The sequence below is a fragment of the Aythya marila genome (assembly GCF_965140915.1).
Source record: "Aythya marila genome assembly, chromosome: 1".
Taxonomy (NCBI): Eukaryota; Metazoa; Chordata; class Aves; order Anseriformes; family Anatidae; genus Aythya; species Aythya marila.
This window is the reverse complement of record NC_139042.1, coordinates 61757284-61778785: the sequence shown is the minus strand read 5'-3', so window position 1 is coordinate 61778785 and position 21502 is coordinate 61757284. Positions and strand designations below refer to the sequence as shown.

General features: G+C 38.9%; 1 long non-coding RNA gene across 1 annotated transcript in view; it reads left to right on the top strand.

Annotated features, from left to right (window-relative positions):
- The window catches only part of LOC309873958, a 67677-nt gene that overhangs the window by 20745 nt on the left and 25430 nt on the right, over positions 1-21502 (top strand). Inside the window, exon 2 of the long non-coding RNA XR_014316768.1 lies at positions 1123-1190. This is a non-coding gene — a long non-coding RNA (uncharacterized lncRNA). The remainder of the gene's footprint in view (positions 1-1122; positions 1191-21502) is intronic.

The window sequence follows — 21502 nt, the reverse complement described above, 5'->3', positions numbered from 1 at the left end:
GTAACAAATAAGTGCTCTCTTAGAGAGAACTTTATATCTTGTTTTTGCCAACCTTTGATGGACCAAGATTGAAAAAGATTATGGGCCACTCGTATGGCATGAAAAAGTCTGCTGACTATTGTAACATTATAAAACATTGGCTATGCACATCATTGTAGATGGGAATACCATAATGAACTGAATTAATTATAGCTTGCTAACTTCTTCAGTGCATGTTTCCAAAGCTGTAGTTAATACTTTATTTTTGACATAGAGTAAACAAGTGTAAGTTTCAAACAGGAATTGAATTTATGCAGCTGTTAAAAGGCACAGAGCTGTAATTTAGAGATGAAACTGACTCCTTTTTAATTCCCTTTTTATCTAGAAAGTAGTTTCATCTTTCAAAAACAGAGAGAGATTTTTACCTTACGGTAAAAGTAGGGATGTTTTTCCTTGCTTCATTTAAGAAAGTATAAAATTCCTTTTATTTTAAATTACGAATTAGAAACATAAATATATTTATGCAAATCATTGATATATATACATAATCTTTAAGAAACTATTTTGGCTTCATAATCATTCCAAGGCATACCTCACTGGATTCATATTGTTTCTATGCTCTTTACAAAGAAATAAGCATTCCAAAAGCTGTAAATCCATTTGTAAACATTTTCACACACCACCAAAGGAAAAAGATATGCATTTTAACTTTGATACATTCTCTTCTTTTCCAGCTCAGCTGCAGCTTTTAATTCCCTCTGTTGATAAACCCGTTTGTCAAACATATCCAATGGGAATTTAAAACAGACGCTTATTTCAATACAGGTTTATGAGGATGTCGTAGGTCAAGGCAAATAGATTATAACAGGAAAAAATATTGGATTAATGGCACCTGTTCTCATAGATGAATTCCATGTTTGTCTCTCAGGGATCAAGAGAAATTAATCACCTCTTATATATTCTAGACATTTCTACTTGTTCTTTTCCAGGGTACACAAGAGTCAACATTTGTCAATATTTAATTGTTTCACTGTTACTGGATATTTCCCTCTGTAAAACTGTGCAGTAGGAGAGTTGTAAGTATGGTAATAAGCATCTGTACTTGCTGCTTTACCAAAACTCTTTGTTACCATTTATTCCTAGGGCCATGGACAGCAGACAATGTGCCCTTGGGAGCCTTCTCCATGGCCAGCTGATCTTCTCCTTGTCAGGTAAGAACCTTTTCCACACCCTGCCACACTGAAAAGATTAGTCAGAAAGTGTCAGCCCTAGGTACATGCTCATGATTCAAAGCCAGGGGGTTTTATAGGCTGTAGCAATCTTGACCCTCTTTTCCAGTGACACAGCCTCTGTCAGAGAAAACTTACACCCTGAAGAACACAGCTTTCAGTCTCTCGTCACGAAAAATGAAACACTGAAACTCAGAAATACAGCACAGTTGAGCAATCAGTAAGACACTGAAGCTGTTATTTTTTTAAGAAACGTTTAGATTATAACTGCTTTGCTACAATGATCATCTCTTTGTTCTCTGTGTGGCTCTCAGCACAGGAAAGTCCTGGTGCACGTAGATGTACAGTCTGTTGTGATAGATGGTTATTGTCTTCATGACAAGTATCCGAGTTGTCCCATTGACTTTCCTCAGAGCAAATAGGTCAACTGCTGCTCCATTTTTTTTGGAAGGGGTAGTGTCAAGGGCAATCAGCTCTTGAGAAAGGAAGTTCAAATCAAGTCCAAGCAAAGACGAAAAACAGGTATGTAAAAGGGCATGTGCGGGCCAATTAAAAGAGTAGCTAAAGATCATACCTTGGCCTGTTTTTTGACAAGTCTATTTTACATGAAAAGTATTGATGACCACACAGCTAGCACAGTACTGCAAAAGGGCGGGACACATGCAAATGTTTCCAGCAAAGAGCTCACAGACTGAGCAACTACTGTTGCTCAAAGGAATCCTCAGTCCCTGTGGCAAGCCTGGTATCACTTTTTTTGTCTTTCCCACTAATTCACTTTCTTAGACTCCTTCCAATCTACTTTTCAGCTTGTCCATGTTATTCCATATCATGTTTTCATTTTTTATAATTTAGTTTAAATTCAGCTGGGTAGGAAAAAGCAACATAAGTATTTACTGTTACTACATATTACTTATTCAATGTCAAAATTCTTCTGTATTACTAACACTAGTAGTTCCTGTTCCTTTTATAAGCTGAAAATAAATCTCAATTATGATCAAAATTTTTGTTCTACAAGTCTTGAAAATGCTAACTTCTGATTTCACCCTACAAGGACACCCTGCCTTTGATATCAGCTTTGCAAAGTTCAAACCATAATTGCATGCATATGCAACCTGAGTCAAGTTTCATTTGTCAGGAGTATTTCTGTGTTCTAAATTCATCCAAAGAATGTGGGGTTTTTTTTTTGAGCAAGCCAGCAACAGATATCTTTCAAGTGATCCCTAATTACTATTCAAGTAAAGATTCCTAAATCCTTTTTTTTACAGTATCTACCTAATGTCAATGCATTGAATTTAAAATGGGATAGGTATTACAAACACCTACATCTATTCAAAAATAAAGTAATTTATTTGCTTGCAATGGTTGTTTTTTGAAAAGAAGTTTTCTTCAGGTCTGTGCCACTCTTGCAAAGAAAAAACAATGAAAATGAAGACATTTTCTACTTGACATAAGATTTGTTGTTTGTTTTAATAAGATTTGTTTACCTTTGCGTGTGTATGTAAACATACACTCTTAGGATATGCTTATGATGTTGCTGCAAGGCTTATTCTGAAATGTATATGCTCCATTTGGGATTGTTTATCAGCAAGAGGAATAGTCTTGCAGTTAAAATGATATCTCTAACATGTTGCTAGCTATCTTTCTAACTCTATATTTGGTTGATACCTATGCCCTCTTGAAACTGGCAGAGAGTTTTTTGAGTGGGCACAGTGCCACCCCAACAGATGGTCACAGGAAAAGGCATGCCAGAGAACCAGTATGTGCATCATGTTTGAGTATTAAGGGATGGATTTCCATCCAAGAATGTCAAAACAGCAGTCAATGCAGAACATCTGAGCTTATGGTTAAGGGGATATGCTGACTGTTCCTGCTCAGAGCTGGATTAACATTCAAAATGATGATTTAAACAAAAACACAGAGAGAGAGAGGGAAAGCCTTCTCCAGCTGTGAGATTTTGGGTCTAACAAATCACGAATAGAAGGAAAGAGAAGTATTTAATGAAATCTCCACCCTTAACAGTTCAAGTAACACATCAAGCCCCTGAAATCTCTCCAAGTAAATAAAAATAGGCTTCCATGGCATGGGTCAATTTCCTGGTGAATAGCCTGACTGATGGCAGAAATTAGACCTGCAGATTACACAGCATGGTAGCCCATGTCTGCTTTCTGTTAAACACAACCCAGTCCTGTTCAGAGTATGCCACACACCATGTCAATTCAAATTGGCATGCATTGGTGAATAACACCGCGTTCATTCCAAGAAGGTCTAGTGCATCTGCAACTGACAACACTCTGCACTGGGAAAATCAAAATCCTAATGCAAAGGAGTAATTCTAAATTATGTGTTCTGTACCTTTCTGTGCATTTGTTATGCTGATATACAGTAAAAGTAAAGCCTTGAAAGAAACATATTGAGTAGTTTCATTTGGATCAGGGCTAACACTTCTTTTTAGAAAATAAAGACATTGCTAAAGAAAAAGTTATACAGTTCTAAGGATTATAGTGCAAAGGTAAGAGTTGGTGTTGTTTGGGGACAGAATTATTAAGAAACTTTGCGTGTTCTTTTTCCTGGGCTCAAGAATGAATTGATTTTTGGAATTTATTTTAAAGTCAGAATCAAAGTTGTAAATCAGAGAAGATGCTGAGTGGAGCATGAGAAAAAGCTGCCATTGACTACTGTTGAGTTACTATTGAGTTACATTAATACCATTGATGGCTACTGGCACTGAAGAAGAGAGAGTACCGAGCATCCTCTCACCCTGTATCTTGTCTGGCTCATTTTAAGTGGTATCTTTGACATTTAGGTTGTATCTGCACAGGAATATTGTGCTGATCTCCTTATTTCTTTCACTGAAAATAAGTGTGGCAGCTCAATCCTAATATACTGTTCATTCCACTTTGCTATCTAAATTAATCTAATTTCCTTGTTAATCACAGTGTCAATGAAGCTTTGTGTTTATGCACCTTAATTGCAAGACCTTTCATGGAAATAAAAAATAAATAAATAAATAAATAAAAATAAATAAAAAAAAGAACAGTGCAACTATCTAGTTCTACCAAAAATCACTGTTCCGATTCATCTTGCTGTTGCACGTGTACCTCAAATTACGCAAAATCTGAGAAGTTAACAAACTGCCTGATTACCATTATTTTTTCACAATATTATTTCTTAACTACTGCAGCACAGTGGAAAATAGCACTCTGCTGAATGTCAGCAGCAGCATAAGCATTGGTAAGAACTGGATAGAGAGCGTTTATGTCTGCTGAGAGCAGATCTGCTAACAAAAAGAAGAGATAAAATATTACTTTCTCGATGTCAGTCTAAACAGTTAAACAAGAAGGTTTAAAGCATAGGAAGACTTGTACTGGGTCTGGCTGGAATGTTAACTTTCCCGGCAGCAGCCCATTCAGTGCCGTACTCTGTACTTGTAGCTGGAACAGCAGTGTTATCACACCAGTGTTGTGTCTACTGCTGAGCAGCAGTGGCACAGCATTGGGCCTTTCTCTAACCCTCCTAGGGGGTGGGCAAAGAAGTGAGGAGAGAAACATCACTAGGGCAGCTGACCTAAACCAATCAAAGGGATATTCCATACCATGTGGTGTCACACTCAGCAATAAAAGGTGGAAACAGGAAGAAGAGGGGAGGGGTGGGCTCTCGTTGAGAAGACGTCGGTCCTCCTCTCGAACACCGGCTGCGTGCATTGAGGCCTTGCTTCAAGGACGTGGTCAATCATCGCTCATTTGTGGGAAGTAGAGAGTAATTTCTTTCCTCTGCACTTCCATATAGCTTTCATTTATTTTGTTTGTTTGTTTTCCTCCCTTTTTCCCCTTTCCCTTTTATTTCCCCTTAGTTAAATTGTTTAGTTCATGGTAGTCTTTATTTAGTTATTATAATTATTTCCCTTTAATTAAATTATCCTTATCTCAACCCGTGAGTTGTTCTTTGCTTTACTTCTCCCCCTCCTTATCTAAAGGAGGGGGAGTGAGAGAGCGGTTGTGGGGTTTAGCTGCCCAGCACGGTAAAACCACCACAAGACTATGGAAAATAAAGAGCATTTTCAAAACTCCTTTACAGAATAGTACAGAATATATATTTCTCATTACTCACAGGGTTAATACTAAAACAGATATCTTATAGGACAATTTTATGAGGTGTGATCTCTATACCATGCAGGATAAGGAGAAAAAACAAAAACAAAAACAAAAAACAAACAAACAAAAAAAAAAACAGGCTTTGTCCCATGTAAGAAAAGGTGCTTGAAACCAACCCTTTATCTAAGCCTCTTCTGCCTCCAGACTGATGCAGGCATTTTCACCTTTTCAAAATTCACTGGAAAAGTGCCCCTTCAAAACTCTGCTTTCATAACACTCTGCAAACATGACCACCTAAGTTCCAAAACCAGCTCTTCATCTACTTTCCTCCATCCCTTCTCTCCCCTATAGTTCATGATGTGATAGATGTTCTCCAGGTGATGACCGGAGAATCTGTATTGGCCAAGGAATGGCAAGTACAAGGGCAACTGGAAAAACAAGTACAATTCTAATTCTTGTTCCTAGAGGACATTTAATTTATGGACTTAATTTTAAAAACCTAATTTAAAATTTATGGACCTGTTTAAAACTAAGGACGTATTTACAGATAAACATTAAATTAGTTAACAGTTATATCTATTTCGGCGAAAAATGTTTTCCCAGAGGTCAGCATAGGAAGGAAGTCTTCTTCCTGACTGACTTTTAACCAGGGTCCAGGATGAGATTTTCAGCTGAGGTCTGTCCTACTATGCCACATACTCTTAGCCATGCCTGTATTAGCTAGATTACAAGAACTGCACCAGTCTCCCTAGTCTTTATGCTGTGATAACATTTGTCATTTCTCTAGATTCGTAGTGCTGCATTCTACTACTCCAGGTGTGATAATTTCCAGATTAATTCTTCCAAGAAAGATTAAACATTTGAGAAATTATATTGATTTTAGGTAGGTGAGATAGTTGGAAAGTAGTAAGATGGTAATTGCATACATAATCACATAAATTGTGCAATTGTGCATCTGCAGGGAGATATTGATTACCCAGAAAACATTAAAAAAATCAAGCAAAGCTTTCATCTCTCTCCAAAATAGTCTGAATTCTTAACAGAAGTAGTTTTCCTTGCAGTTATACTGTGAAATAGCATATGTTTGAAGTTTTCCTTCCAAGCAGTTTCTACAGAGACTTGAATTTTAATCTTCGTATTATGGGAAAACATGGGGACTGTTAGCATTTGTCCAGTGGCCTAATGATGGGTCAGAACTGCTGTGTTATAAATGTATCATTCTTAGAAGAAAAGAATGAAGGAAGTGAGATGAATATGAAGCCATGGGAACAGAGCTGCAGGGAGAGAGAAAACTACATTATATTGAGTGTGATTGTCTGTATGCAGTATTTCCATAGCATCCAGAGTTGTTGAGGATGTAGTTTTTGACTGCCCCAACAAATTCTCTTGTCTTAGACTCCCATGTCACATAAACAACGCTGAGAAATTTCTGGGCTGCTTGTTTATGCCAAACATTTTGCATAGGATGCTGGCTTCAGTCTTTCTGTCCATACCACAACTCTCTCCTTTGCAGATGAAATCATTTGCTAAAGATTGGTCCAATTCCTCATAATAGGCATGCTATCAGAACTCCTTTCCTGGCCTCTTATTTCCAGATACTCTCTTAGCCTTTCTTTGCTCTCCTTTTGCACAGTGGCCCTAGCTCCGGGGGTGCTTCCATATCTACATTCGCTTTGATATACCAGCATCCACACCCTACTGACTCTGACCTAGATAGAAGTGAATGAACAATTCTCAGAAGCCTAGGACTTCCAAAATAACCTAGGTCAAAGCACTTGAGAATTCGTTAATGCATGTTAAAAAAAAAAAAAAAAAAAAAAAAAAAAAAAAAAAAGGTTTCTTGGAAGTAGGAGACAGTTTTGCACCATTATCCATGAGTCCTTCTGAGTTTTCTTTTTCAGCTCCTGGTACATTGTGCAGGTTTCTTTTTTCCCCCCATTGGTGCTCAAAACTGATCACCTGGAAGGAAGAAGACACTTGAAAGATAAAACCTTGAAAGTTCAAGGACTTGTATTAGCCCTCTGAAGCTCTTCCCAGAGATTTGATTTTTGATAAGGATATCATCCTCAAATCAGGTACCACTCCTTATTTGTCCAGTCTCCTAATGTTGAACAGATCAGAGCTACTGCACAGAAGTGCCTCTTTCCAGAGAAAAAGACTGAAAGAGGAAAAATGAAAATTCAAGAGAACACCCTGGGCTGCAAAAAGGGCTATTTCAGGAGGTGTGGAGTTCCTGATGATCTCAGAAAACTCAGGAAACGAGTAATTGAGTAAATGTAACAGCTCTTTTACTTGGGATAATGGTAGTTCTTTGTATTTTTTTTTCCACCATAAAGAATAAAAAGACCTGGTATAATGGAAGCACATATCTGTATATCTTACTTTCACATATTAGATATAAAATGAACCTGACACCCCACTGCAGTGCTCGAGCTTTAGTGTAATACACCTCCAATGGTTTTCAAGCAGTTGGTAACACCCTTGAGTAAAACAGCCGTGGAACAGATCCAGAATATATATTATTTATTATCCACAAGGGACTGCAAATGGCAGCATATGCATCCTCCAAGAAAGTGGGGCTGGGTGAAGACTTGAATAGTTCTCATAACATTTTCCTGGTTTTGTTTCTCACCTTTCAGGACTTTTGTATTTGAACAAATTCAGGAAACAGTAAACTGCCTGCAAACCCCTGCAAAGTCAGAAGATCAGTTATAATGATTTAACTAGAGAGCTGACACACCTCTACTGGAAATGATCCATTTTTAAGATGAAAACTATGCAAAAGTGAAATTAATTTGCAGTTTGTGACTGTATTTGAGGGTTTTGAAACCAAATCTGAGCAAGCACTTTTTGGCAAAATATGAGTGTTTCTTGATCAAACTTTTGGCATGACTTCTCTACTCCTTCCCTGCACCTTCTGAAACATTTTTTCATTACAATAATAAGAAAACAACTTTATACCTGAGTTTTTATGTATAATATATATACATAGGAAGGTGAGAAATTTTACTGACTACTTTTTTTCTTTTTTCCAAAAAGCTTTTTGATTGGTAATTACAAATCCATTTATACTATAACCTATTCACAACACAGAATCACAATATCTAAATCCTGATATGTGCAAAAATTTCACTTCTGAAGTCTTAAAGCATGCCTGCGGGTAAGGAAAACAGTGCAGAACTAGTGATTTAAGGGATAAGAAAGATTTTTCTGGATGATTTATTTAATATGTAGTGTATATTTTTCTCCCTTCATTATATACCACTTGCCAGAACTATTTGATTCTGTGAATTAGTTGGGATTTTTAATTTAATGAATAATTCACAACTCACTGCAGTGATTCTAGAAAGACATAACACCTTATCACACATTCATATCAGTGCACAACACTGAAGGGAATATTGTTTTCTTTCTAGAAAGCGTTGTGCTGTCTTTGAGAGCAAGCATAGTTTAGCTAAGCATTAATAAAAATTACCATGTGCTTACATGCACTTTCTTGCTTCTAATCTTCTGTATAACCTACAGGTAAACGTCTTTTTTTTTTAACCACAGCACCCACTCCAAAGCTAGTCCATGGCTTGTGTCCAGAATTTATTCACCTGTGATGCACATCAATGCCATTTCACCCAGTTTCTTATCAGAATTTTGCCTTTAGGGCACCAAATAGTCAGGTACTGTAGTAGCTAAAGAACGTCTTGTGGATCCCATCAGAAAGAAACTGAACTGAATTTCAAAAAAGATTGCTCTCAACTCTCCTTGCAGAAATCTACAGAGAACAAAAGACCCAAGTAAGAACACAGCATACACCAGGACCCTGAAGTAAGCGGAAGTTTTAGGAATTAGAGTCATGCAGAGTAGGACAGGCAGCAACATCACAAAGCACGTGTGAAATGAGAACTTCCCAAACGTAGTTACTGAGTAAAGAGAGAACCTTAAAAATGGGCACCCTCACAATACTTTCTTGTCTGATATCTTGGACATCTTCCAGACTAGGGAAGCAGAAATGTATTAACTCTGAGCAACTCCAAACTGATGGCTTCAGGGAGCACAGATGGGGCTTATCCTCATGTGTTGTGACAGATCAGTTCCCCACCACAGACAACTTGCTAAGTTCACAGTAGGTCTCAGAAGTCTGAAAGTGAGAGAGTCAGCACTCAGTATTCAAAGACTTTTTTTTTTTTTTCTTTTTTTTTAAACTGCACATAAAGAAAGAAACGCATCTGTCCTTCTGCCACAGTACCAGCAAACCAGGGTCAATGGGAAAAGTACAGAGGCCAGGTTCTCTGCATTTTGCTGAATCATGTACAACTCAGCAAAAGGAGGGTAAAATGCAACTAAATAGGAATGTCTGCATTTCACGCCCCTTTTGCACTGGGTGCCAAAAACAAACAAACAAAAGAAGATTTTAGTCCAAGATATCCAGCTAAATACCTAAGATCATTAGTACAGAATCTCAGAACTTCCTATTTACTCTTAACTTGCTGTTATGAGTAGTCTTTTGCCTGTTTTCCATACAGTCCTTGCGTTTAGGGATACTTCTGCAGTTAAAACATTTTCAACAGAGCATAGTGTTAACACAATACTATAAAGAAAGCTAATGGAATTATTTGCCACTGATGACTATGAATAAATTAGGTATTATTTGGAGTAACAAATATCCACAGTGGTGGGTAAATGGTAGTGAGTTTCAGGGTCCATATAAACTAGTTGATGAATAATTGGGAGCTAGGTCACATTTTTAGTCAAAGCAGAAACAGGTTTGCTTCAGAAAATCAGAAATGCTAGAAGAAATATACCTACAGCACTGAAAAACTGTTCATTGGCACCAAAAAGATTGACTCAAACTGGCAGACAGATGAACTATTATTCCTTTGAAAATAAAGGATTATAAATTTGTGCACCCAGATCTGGTTTTGGATGAAAAAGAGAGATAGAATTTGGTTTGATAGACAGGTGAGGGAGTACTTATCTGCTCCTGACTCTAAGAAGTTAAATAAGCCCCTAGAATAGCATTCACGGCAGGTTTTCTCTGTACCTAAGACAGTGATAATGATGAGAATAATACATTTCCCTGGTAGGGCTCCACTTAGAACAGAGCGTTCTGTTCTTGTCAATTCAGATTAAACAAGACATTTTGGGATTTGAGAAGTATAGAGAGAAAGTGCAGTCAACTATGAAGGTGAATTGTACAAAAACAAGTAAACGTGTGTCTTAGAGGTTCAGTGAAAGCTAAATAGGTGACATCTTGAACATGTGTACAATAAATCTGACAGGTGTGATGATACAGCTCTGTAGCGATGTAAAAATCTACCCCTGTAAAAGATAATTTTATATTATAGACAGAACTTTAATGAAAATTATACCAAAGGTTGCCCAAATGCCTATTATAAGATCATGTTTTCAGTGATTAAATGAACCATTCAGCTGTACATGTTTATGGTTTTTGTTTTGTTTTGTTTCAGATATACATTATACATTTGTCCCCTGAAAGTATTGGGGAACATTTCTGCTAAGGACTTGACAGTTTCCAAGAACAGTATCATAGAAATACACATTTTTCCCTATTTAGAAAATAATTTTAACTTTAATTTTTAACAGTCATTTTACTGTCAATCTCTAATCTTTTTCATGTACTTCAGAGTAAAGGCTTGAAATGAATTCAAGTTGATTTGTTCTGCTGTCTTTTGCGATCCCTAAGAAAAATTTTGTTGTCATAAAAGAATCTGGGCAATTTTGATCTTTTGATGACTGCTCTGAGTTGATGAGGGTGATGATGGAGTTCATCTTTGGATGGACTGAAGAGTACATTTTGACTGAGCTTTTCATTGCAGGTCCTCCACAAGGTCAAACTGTTTGCACCTCTTCATAGATCAGTGTAACATCGGAGATCGAGACTTTTGCTTACAAGGAAGATTTCTGCACTGAACTGCAATAGGCTGTCCCTGGTGCAGAGGGTGAGCTGCTGTACTCCCCTTCCTCTCTTGATAGCCTCCAATTTGGGGGGAAGATGATGCAGAGTCAAGAGTAAATGAGCAGCGAGCAGGAATCACAGACCAGGAGAAGGTCAGCACCTAGAGACATGGGCTGGGGGCTGGAAACAGAGCTAAAGAGAGAGAAAGGAGAAAGGAGTGGCAAGAATGGAAGAAGAAAGAGTGAAAGAAGGTGATAAATTCTCTCTGATTTGGAGAGAAGGAAACAGTGGTGGAGAACAAAAGCTGTGCTGAATGGCCACTGGGTAGGAGGAGAACAGAGATGGAGACGTGCTGATTGCACAGGCAGGATTGCCTATAGCACAGTCTTTTTCAGAATTAGAAAATGAGCCCAGAGGATAGGTCTGTGCAATGTGTGGCAAAGTACGTTGTCCTTTTCCATGTTTGTCTAATCAGCTGCCTATACAGCCATTAACAGCTCAGAGTTGACACCAGCTTTTTTCATTAAAAGATACAGGAAAAACCAGGGGAGCCAGAAGCCTGAAACTTGCTTAGTAAACTCCAGATCAGAACCCAGTATTATTATGTTTGATTAAATAGCTATGGGAAAGGGGCTGCTTTTTTCCTGTGGGTGTTTTATCTGCTTATTTTTAGTAAACAAACAAACAACAACAAAAACCCTACATCTTTTAAAGAATATTAAGGTTGCAAAGCTTAAGGTTGCAAAGGTCAAAAAAGACCAGAACTAACATTGCCCATGGCAGAGGGGTAGGGATTAGAAGATTTGTAAGGTCCCCTCTGACCATTCTGTGATTCTGTGATTCATTCTATGAGTGCAAAGAAAACTATATTCATTTAAGACACTTACTCTGGGAGCTTAAAGGTACTCACTGAGGAAGGTTAAAGGGGGAAGATTAAGCCAACAATGTATAGTAGATAAGTTTACTTAAAAGCAAATATTCCCATATTTGAATTAAATTAAAAGTGCATGTTTCAGCTTTATCTGCAGACCTCCTTCCTAACCATCAATAGCTATCATTTCCCGAGTCACTCCAGCAATTGTTCCTGTGGAGAGTTTTTAAGAGTATATCCCACTATATGCAGTAGAACATGTCCATTAAGACGCTAATTGAGAAGACCTCTATCCAAAACCACTCATTTCTCTTGAATGAACTGTTTCACCTAACAGACACAGAAACCTTTAGCACAGATCTGCATGTATAAAGCATATTTTTGTGTAATTTGAAACTCATTGCAGAGCTCCTGGACCTGAGTTCAGCTTCCAGTCTTGGTGTTAAATTAAAAGAAATCACGAATTAAAAGATGACACAGAAAGAACATAGAAACTCATTTCTATTTTCTCTCCTTTTTTATCCGCCCAGCTGTATTCATAACTACAGCTGGTACAGAGCCGTAATAAATGTTGCTGCAGAGAAATGTATCCATTTTAGTAGAGTAGCTTGTGTGATTTCTCATAAATGCTTTACAGTAATGACAGCCACAGCTCGGAAGCTATCGTGGTCATTTGCCCTGGAGAGCAATATATGAACCATACTTAGTGTTTAACCTTTTCTAAGAGGGTAAATGAAGCAGGAGTCAGGCATAATCAAGAACCAGAGGGGGGAAGCTATATAATCAAATGTGTTTTTCAAAAATGTCATTCAAAGAGTTTATTCTGTTTTGTTTCAAGAGGTCCTTTTTTTTTTTCTTTCTTTTCTTTTCTTTTCTTTTCTTTTTTAATTTTGGAGAGAGGCAAGCTAGCTGTAAAAATGCTTCATGACAGATCCAAAAAAATAAAGCTTTTCCACATTCCTTTCCATATTGGCCAGACAGTTACCTCACTCAACTGAATTGGGGACCTCCCTTTCGAAAGTCTGTTCCCCACACAGGGCAAAGTGAGAATATCAGCTTGCACAAATATATGCACTCCACCTGCACATGTCCACAGAGCTACAGCACACTGGGGATTAGTGCATGCATTTGTCCTTGCAAAAATGATGTTTGGGTAGCTATTGCAACTGATTTCACTGTGTGCAATTAGAAACCCTTCTCAAGTATGCAAAATACCCAAACTCAAATTGATAGAAAGAGCTTAGCCCATAAATAAATGACCCTGGATTCATTTGTAGTATACTGTAGTACCCTCTGATAGCAGTAGTCTATCTTTAATGCTAAAAAGCACATATGAGTTTCTAATCTGAAAACAGAACCTTTATTAACTCACTGCTGAGCATGATCCTTTGTCTGGAGCAAAGTGTTGCTGTGGAAGCCAGATCCACATGAACGACCATTGTACTATAATGGCTACTGCTTGTGTGTTTTACTTCTCAAAAATCAGAACTATTGCCATATATTTAGCATGTTACAAATACATATCTCACATCTAATTTGACATTAAAATTGTTGTAGTCGTTGTACTGGGGGGGAATATTTTTTTTTCTTCTTAAGTGCTAGGGAGGTAAATGAGAACATAATTACATTGTCAAAGTCAATAATAGCAACCAGCCTCTGTCAGGTCTTGCTGCGCTCAGCACTGTTTCACAGGAACTGCTGGGGAGCTCTTCCGCCACCAATCCATTTGGCTCCATTTAAGAACTGAGTACAGGAAGGTAGTTATTGTACAAGATTAGTTTCCTGTATGCTGCAAATTGGCAGTAGCAGAAAAATACAGGATGAATTTATTAGCTTGCAAGGTCAGCTAATAAAAAGAAAACTATGCAGCTCGGACTGTTGTTTACTTTAAGTCGGATCACTTATTAGGCTTCATGCAAAATTTAAATTGGTTAACTCCTGCATTTCCAGCCTGCAAAATCTGCACAGAGAAAAAGTAATAAAAGTTTTAACACAAAACCTATGTTCATGTTCAAGGAATTTAGCAGGGTTAGAATGCCTGTTAAAAAACTGTTAAATATACAGATCTTGTGCTGTGCATGCAACTGTATCAGTTGTGTTTTGTCACAACTACAGGAAGAACATGATGGTAAAGATGGCCCCATAGTATTTCATGTGTGTGATGAGCACTATTATCAAGTTTTATATTTGGGAGACATTACTGTTGCTAATGAAACTGAGACTTTAGCCTAAAAAATATTTTTTAATTGAAGTTCAAGGAAAAAAATAATAATCTGTGGACAAAAGATAGTATTTGAAGATGATAATAATATTGTGATGTTCCTGAGGAATAACATATGATGTAAACTCAACTTACTGGTGCCCTTCCTTTACACAAAGTGTAAATGGACTGTTACTAAACATTATCACCATTTCAGAAAAACATAAATCTACTCTTCAAACAGCAGACAAATGGGGTCCGTTTAGTCTTGTTTTTCTCCGGAATCTGAACATACATATACACGCATGCACACACACATACACACACACACATTCATGTAAGTGGAAAACTGGATAAAAAGAGGGATTTTGAACTCTGTTGTAATATCTGTACAGTTAATTTATGCCAGATTAGCAGTGAGAAATTCCAAGTACTTAAATTGATTAACTGGATTTTTTAAGCTCCTAAATATGTGAGGTAGTCATAGTAGTTAAGTGCCCAACTTACTTTGAATTGCTTTGAAGTATATGAGGCACCTGTTCACATCATTCGTTTCCTAGGGGAAAGATTTAGAGTGGAACCTTCAGGCACACTATTGCAGGCACTTTCCAGCAACAGTCTTGCCCAACACATCTAACCTGTGCTCCTCACCAAGCATTGTTTCACTTGGGCAGGACACAGGAACTTAAACTTTCCATATAGCCAAGGAAGGACCAGCAAGCATAATGCAGAGAATGCATTCAGGAACTTACTACAGACAGCTTAAATATGTGTGTAGTGGAGAGGCAGGATCAGTATCATCAAGAGTCAACTGCCGACTTGACATCTGCTAACACCAGAATAGTTTTCAGAGATGTTGGTTTGCACTGACCAGCTTTGTGGTGGCCACAGGCAGTGACTGCTTTTTAAATTGCAAGTCAAGAAATGGCAGCTTACAGGCCTAAAATGAGATCCATTTTTTCTGTGCCCTGGTGATCTTGTCCAACTGATCTTGCATCAGAAGATTATTCTGAAAGGTCTCCTGGGGCACTGCATGTTTGAGACCCAACACCCAAAGTCAGTTTTCAAAAGTGAGTGTTTTCTCTGCCTCTTTCTAGACATAAACATCTAAACAGTTCACCATCTTCTTCAGAAGCTCACTGCTCATCAAATTCAAGCAAGTCAGTTAAGGGTGAAGGGGGGAAAAACAGGGTGTATATGGAGTACTAAATGAAATCAATAGATAGAACAGGTTGCTGTACTCAGTATACTCTTTATCACTGTGGGAGACACCATTCCTTGTTTTGGAGTCCCGCATCTCAGCAAGATGCTGTAACAGGACTTAGAGAACACTGATTCATCTTTGGGATTAGAAATTTGGGACATAGCGTAGACAACAAAGCGAGACCCACATCAGGGCAGGCAACCATGAGGCTGAAATTCAGTGGCAAAGGGTAATGCCAGGACGAGAGCCTCTGCTTTCTGGAAATTAATGTCAAAATAATGCAGGAGGGGAAAAAAAATTCCTGGGAGTATGAAACATTTCCTGACCTGGCTGAGGAAAGCTGAGACTGCCGTGTTTTACACTGCTGTCTGTTTTTCTGTCAGGTGCCAACGTTTAGGAAAACAGTGATTATGCTTAACTTCAGGAGAATAAAGGTACAAAATTCCCTGCCCTGTTTAAACACACTTCTTGTAGGCTGACTTCCTGCAGCATGATGAAAGCACATAGTCTTCCTTTAATGTGAAGATGCAGCCTTACTGATCTAACGTCCAGCTAGATGCAGAAGGCCTTCTGCATGCCCAGGCCTAAGAGCATGCCGTGACCGTGCCCTGATCCCTTATCCAGATAAAGCTCATCTTGTAATGACACCAGTCTTCACAGAGGGAAAGAAAAGGCAGGTTGAAGCCACATCACTCTTTAGAGGGTCTAAACAACCACAAAAATAGGACTTTGATGTGAACTGTGTAGAGCCAAGGAAGTAAATCCGTGTTCATCCTTAAGAGCCCCATCAACTTTCCAGAGACACTCCCTGCTCTCAGCTGCTGAGGTTTGGTGGTGAGGCCTCCATGCCTCACCTACAGCACTCTGAGTCACCCTCCCTGCTGGGCCAGGCCCAGGGTGGGATCCGGCATGTTCCCCCTCCCCACAGCCCGCCAACTCCCACAGGGGCAAGGCAAGGGTGTGGTTATTTTCCATTTGTCTGGTGCCAGCCTGGGACTAGGGGCAGTGAGACAGTAAACAAGGCACTGTTCCTGGCACTGCTTATACATTTCCTAATTAAGTGTCATCAGATCAACAGCATCAAAAGCAGGGGCAAGGACCCAGGGCTTCTTTCTCCCCACGGAGCGTCTTCGTGGCCATAATCTCAGATGCCTTCTTGTTTATTGATCTCTCCCTCCAGCCCTTACACTCCTGGGCAGCTTCAACTCTGAAGCCCCAGCCATGCCTCGAGCACTTTGCGTGTCCACCCTGTGTGATTTAGTTGTGAAGACTTAGCACGGCAGTTTCAAGTTTGCTGATCTCTTGTGGCAAATGAATCAGAGCCAGAGTAGAATGTGAATCTGTGAAAATAAGTCACCTAAAAAGCAGTTTTCTGAAATGTCTCAAGCCACCTCTAAAAAAGGCAGGGAAGACAAATGCAAACTCTTTTGAGAGTCAGGAGTGTAATGTACAGCATCAGATAGGGGGGCTGGAGCAATTTGCAGCACATAGACTTCAGTGCTCAGCCTCTATTATCTGCAGTCAGCAGAGGCAAATGCTGTGCCCTTAACGTTATCATGCTGTGAAACCAGAGATTAAATGTAATGGTGTCAGAACCAAACACTGACCCAGGGTTTCAAACTGCTCCGCAGACCAAAAGCACCAGCCACCCAGGGTTTCTTGCAGGGAAGAGGCAACTGCCTTACTTCAGGATCCAAAGACTGCAGTCTTCAGCAGAATGCAGCTTTTCCTTGTCCAAGTCATCTTGAGAGAAAAAAAAATAAAAAGAGGGAAATACTGTTTGGTGCCACACAGTAACCGTAGTTCAGAAACTAATTCTCTGATTGTGATTTAAGATTATTCACTAATGCTAGTTCACACTACCTAATGATCTGTATTTGGTTCCTGGGATGTTCAATGCCTTCTGTAAGATCTTCAGTGAGTTACATGTGAAGAAGGGTTCACTGAAAGTGATTTTTTGGGTTACATTTTTAATGCCAACTAAGTAGATTTGGGGTTCTGGTAAGAGAGGGCAGTCAAGAAAGCAGAGATTGCTTTCAATTTCACATGGGTCACACTGGTACGAATACAGAAGAGTTTTTTTCAAGTGCAGGTCCTGAGCCATAAAGCCTTACTTACATCCCTAGTCCTACTGAGTTTCCACAGTAAAATAAATGCAATCACCCATTTGTCAGCCAGAGCAGTGTGGCTGATGGCTAGTTGCTGCCCTAGAAGGCAGGAGGGTGGGCACCTCTACCTGCTCCTCTCCTCCCCCCCAAGCTGTGTTCCTTGGTGCAGAGTGGGAGTGAGCAGGTGGCCCCTTTCTTCCCCATTTTCTTCCAGAAGGAAGTGATGTTGCATCTTGAAACCCTGCCTTAAAGGCCCACTAAGACATTTTAAGCTCTAATTTTATGTGGGTAAGACTTAACAATGTAGCCAAGCTGGTATACTGCAGGAAGTAAGGCAGGTCTCCCTGAGTCACAGTGTGCAATAAAGCAATTCCCTGTGTGGGTGAGAGGAGTTGTTAAAAATTTGCCTCCTTCAGAGAGGAGAGTCACAGAAGGCTCCAGGTCTCCAGGATGGTCAAGTAATTGTGAACAGTCCCTGACGTGATGCTGAGCAAGATAGGCAGCAATGGTTTTGTGTTTACCTGAATGTGTTCATTCCTTACAATGCACAAAGCTTCCTTTCTGCTGCTTGGTTATTTGCGTCCTTACAACTAAAGTAAGTGAAAACACAAGCTCTGGGGTAAGAATTCAATTTAAGTTTTAATCCTAACACAATCTGCATTTTAAATTATTAACCAAATCCAAGTTTTATCAGTGTCTGCCCCACAGTCTGAGATTGTTCACATTCCTTTTCCAGTCAGTTTAATTAGAATTTGTAGGTCTTCATGTTCACAGTGTCCACTTTGAACTGACGGGGTCAGCAGAGTTCAAAGAAAAGCATGAAAAAATCCAAAATCTAAAACAGAAACAAGCCCCAAGCCTTATCCCAGCTGCACAAATGCTGAGCAAGTTTGGATCTGGAGGCAGAGATTGCAGCTGGAGGTTGCAGGCAGAAGGGAAAGTTATGTTTTTCACACCATGGGGTACCTCCACATGTAGTGGAGCTGATCAACCTTTCCACAAATCTTGAGCCAGCAGAGCTGCTCCAGAGGCACTCAGCCTGGAAAAGGTAGTATAGCCACTTCTCTTGCTTGCTTAGTCTACCACTAGGCTGAAGATTTACATCTGGAGGATTATTTCCACAGGAAAATAATAACAATAAAAATATCATAAAAAGTGTAAGAAAATGTTAAAAGCATATAAATACAAAATCAGCTTCTAGAGTATAGTGTGTGTTCAGTTACCCTTTTGCACATACATTCCTGAATTGTTGCAAGTGGCATGTCTTGTTTTGAAATTCCCTATGTTTACAGCATAACAAGGTGCATGATAAACTTAGATGACAGCATTTCTAGTAGTATTCGAAGAATACAATGTAAAGATTTATTCCTATCCACTAGTGCAGAAACACAGAGCTAAATGAATAAAAGAATGAATACACACACTGTAAAAAACATTCTTCCCTCCAGGCAAGATTAGATGTCTGGTTAAACTGTTCTGCATGATGTCCATCATGCATAGTTATGCACACTCTGCATACAAAGACAGTCTCCCTGCCCCCAGAAAATAAGGGTCTGAGCCATACAGGTGAGTCCAAATCAACACCCAAAATCACAGAATCACAAAATGGTTTGGGTTGGAAGGGACTTTTAAAGATCATCTAGTCCAGCCCCCTTACCATAGGCAGGGATGATACCCACTGGATCAGGTTGCTCAAAACCCCATCCAGCCTGGCCTTCCAGTGATGAGGCATCCACAGCTTCTCTGAGCAACTTGTGCCAGTGCCTCATCACCCTCATGGTAAATAATTTCTTCCTTATAACTAATCTAAATCTCCCCAGTTTTAATTTAAAACCATTATCTCTTGTCTATCACTTCATGCCCTTTTAAAAAGTCTCTCTCCATCTCTTACAGTCCTCCGTTAAGTATTGAAAGGCTGCAGTAAGGTCTCCACAGAGCCAGTCAGGCTTGGGAGATTTTTTACCTCTTCCTTGTCAGCCAATCTGCCAATTAGAAGTGGATATACCTAATTTTTATCCCCAAAGCAAAGTACATGAACCAAAGTACCAAGCACCATTGTTAGATGGAGACCAATATACACCAATATAAATCGGTATACACTTACTGTAAATGCTGATGCAGCAGCAAGTATTACATTGCAAGAGTAGAGCTAAACCCCAGGGCTGAGGTCAGAGCAAGTTTAGCCAGGATCGTTGGGTTTGTACAAAGGCTTTTGGGCTTTTCCCATCAAAGCTCTATCAGTCAGATATATTGCTTCTTGCTGCCACAGGTGTTTATGCAGCTGAAGTCCATAACGTTACCTGGCTTAAGAGCAGGGGAACAGCCATACTAAAGTCATCTTCCTGGAGATGGAAAAAACACCCCAAAACTGCAGTATAATTACTTTCAACCCAGTTGTCCTGATCAAGGAATGCATAAATTTTCCCAGCTCATGAGAAGAAAGATGCTCAGAGGAATGCATCTTGTAGCTCTGAAAATAATATGTAACAGCCAAAGCAAAAAGTCCAAGGAAAGGAAATAAAAAGGCAAAGGAAAGATACTGGTTGAAAAAGATATTTAAGAATATTTGAAAGAAAAGAAGACTGGAAGAAGGGAAGGAAGAAAACCTCTTGTCCCAGTTATGATTAGTCATGTAAGTCCAGTAAAAGGGATGAGGAGGAGATGAGAATGGTATAGGGAAAAGGACTATGGTCTCCTCTCTTTGGATCTATTATTTTCCTCTAACTTCCTGTGCTTCACCTTTTTTTTTTTTTTTTTTTCTCCTTTTTCTTTTTTTCCCAACACATTGTTCTATGGATGTAATGCCACAGATGTATATTTAAATAAAAAACCAGATCTATACCTGATTTCAGTAGCAATAAAGATGTTCTTTCCTGCTCTTAAGAGAACAGTACAGCAAGCCAGCCCCTAAAAATACTACAGAGAGCCATGCTTCGTGCTCACACATACTGACTGATCAATGGGAACTTTGAGGAGTCTTTTGTAGGTATTTGTGTATGAGAATAGGCACATAAGAGAGACAAAGAGCAGGAATGTGTTGCTATTAGATACCTCACTGTGTCCCGATGAATCCGATGTGTGAAGGTAGCACTTATTCTGCACTCCAGAAGGCATGCTGTGTTATTTCTCTGGTACAATTGTTTTGGTCCTCTTATCAGAGCATATGTTAATAGCTTTATGCTACTTACACTGAGAGCTGGAAATTCCTGAGAATTTCAAAGCTCCATCAGAGAGAAAGCAGGAATGTTAGATGCCACAGAAATATCCTGCAGAGAGATTTAGCTTCTGGCTGCATTTTTACCTTTATGTTGTTTTTCCAGGTACTTGCTATTTTCCCTCAGCCTGCAGACAAACCTATTTCTAGCAACATCATTCCAATAACATTTTTTTTCTCCAGCTGTAAAAATATATTCATATTTACTTGTATTAATTAACTAAGAGAACGCTATTCTTCTGAAATAACATCAAATTAGTAGAGCAGAATAGCATATTAGCCTGAACACATCAAAATGCTGACAGAAGCTGTTCAGCATCCATAGTAAAGCATCTTGTATGTTTGCTTTGTATATCACAATAAAGTAAAAAGTGATTTGAACAGTATTTTTGGCAGCTTTTGTGTTTTCTGTCATATATATCACCTTTTTATTCCTCAGTCACAGAATGTTGCATCTGTATTATTAAAGCCTTTAGAATAACAAAATACATCTCACAAAATATCAGTAAGTACAATTAAAGACTATACAGTTGCATTAGAGCACTTTCTCAGAAAATTAATAAAACAATGTGATCTTCAATTGCATATTTCTTGCTGCCTTTTATTTTCAGCTTTTCATGCTTCTTGATAACCCACTGCAAAAACGATTCCCAGGAGGAAGAGGAAAAATAAACAGCTCCTTCAGAAAGTGCTGA